The sequence below is a fragment of the Tupaia chinensis genome, unplaced genomic scaffold (assembly GCF_000334495.1).
Source record: "Tupaia chinensis unplaced genomic scaffold, TupChi_1.0 Scaffold000386_1, whole genome shotgun sequence".
Classification (NCBI taxonomy): domain Eukaryota; kingdom Metazoa; phylum Chordata; class Mammalia; order Scandentia; family Tupaiidae; genus Tupaia; species Tupaia belangeri.
The window spans coordinates 2,603,521-2,605,532 of record NW_006159888.1 but is presented as its reverse complement, the minus strand read 5'-3'; positions in this window follow the sequence as shown (position 1 = coordinate 2,605,532).

Sequence of the window (2,012 nt, the reverse complement as noted above, 5' to 3'; positions counted from 1 at the left end):
AAAATAAATAAGTAAAGTTAAATAAAATAATTCTTTTAAAAAAAGAAAGAAAATTCATGCTTTGTTGTTGCTGTTGTTCTTAGTTTTAATTTGCCAGAGGGCATATGCACTCATTGGAGACAGAAAAAAAGAAAGCATTCCTCTTTGAGAATGGTCACAGTGTAATTCCTTCTCCTCCATTTTCCTCTCCTTTTGAGATTTTGGGCACACATGCATACATGTACAGAATGTTTCCTCAAGTTGCTGGGTCCAGGACTCAAACCACACAGTCAGCCATAAGGGTTCCAAGCGCCTTAACTATCACATCGTATGCTGGTCCTTTTTTTAAAAAAAATATTTTCTGGGGTCAGCAGGTGGCGTGGTGGTTAATGGTGTTGGACTCCCATTTGGCTGACCATGGTCTGAATCCCAGACTTGGCGGCTTCCTTTCTCACTTTGTCTCTCTCTCTCTCTCACACTCTGTCCCTGTCTGGTCAAATTAAAATAAATAAAATAATTAAATAATTATTTTCAAAAATTTATTTATTTAATTCCATTTATTATTATTATTTTTTTAATTTCACCAGATAGAGACAGAAAGAAAGGGAAAGTGAGAATGCAAGCCGCTAGGTCTGGGACTCAAACTGTGGTCCGCTATGTGGGAATCTAGCACCTTTACCACTATGTCACCTGCTGCCACAGGCCCTTTTATCTATAATGCTTTTTTTATTGGCTTTGCAGAAACTGCTGCCCAAGTCTCTCACCTTCAATCATAGTCAACTCTACCATTTTTTTTTTATCTTTTTCTTTTTAATTTTGATATGTTGAATTTTATTACTTTCTAAAATTGTACAAAGAACACATGTGCATGAGTTTTTTTAAAAAAGGGGGGAATGTAGGATGTTAAAAAGAAATGCAAAAGAAATATCAGACATGAAAAAAAATTCCGTTCTGTGAATTGAAATAAAAAAGTACTTCACGGGACCAGCAGTTAGCGTAATGGCTATGTCGCTGGACTCCCACGTAGTCGACCACAGTTCGCGTCCCGGACCCGGTGGCTTAAAACTCACACCGGGCGTGTGTGTGTGCGTGCCCAAGATCCCAAGAGGAGAATTGAGGAGAAGGGATTGCGGCGTGACCATCCCCCCTGGGGGATGATTTCTCACTTTCTATCTCTCTGTCTCTCTCTGTCTGTCTGGCGTGCGCACGCACCCTGTAGTGAAAACCTCTCCAAAAAAAACCAAAAGTACTTCGCTTACCCAAAAAAAGTGTTATGTCAATATATGAAGGAGTCAGGGAACCAGCAGTTAGCGTAATGGCTATGTCGCTGGACTCCCACGTAGTCGACCGCGGTTCGTGTCCCAGACCCGGTGGCTTAAAACTCACGCCGGGCGCGTGTGCGTGCATGCCCAAGATCCCGGGAGGAGATTGGAGGAGAAGGGATTGCGGCGTGACCATCCCCCCTGGGGGGTGATTTCTCGCTTTCTGTCTCTATGTCTCTCTCTGTCTGTCTGGCGAGTGCACGCGCCCTATAGTGGAAAAAAAAAAAAACCCTCTCAAAAAAAAATACATATATGAAGGAGTCTTTGATTAGGAATACAGCACAAGACTTTTCTTCAATTATCCATCAGCATGTCAGAACCAGTCTCCAGATCACGTTTCCTTCCCGGTCACAGGCGGGTGATCACACATGTGGATACTGTACATGTCCGTGAGGTATCATAATAAATAAACTTCTATTAGCTGCCCGATCATGTCAGCAGAAGAGTGACCATTGCCACTTTCCATACAGAGACTCCATCTCTAGTCTTTTCTTCCTTGGGTGACTGTCAGTGACTGTCAGTGAGGATTCTTCACATTTAACAGAAGTACTCGTAGCTCTAAAAGTGGTCTTTCACAGTCCTGTTTTTCTTCATATCCTGCTTCAGATTCAGGAGGGAAATAAAACTGACCATCAGAAATGAATACCGAAGCATCCTGAACTATCAGGAGTCTGTTTTCTTCTTCTGCCTTTTGAGGTAACACTTCGAAAT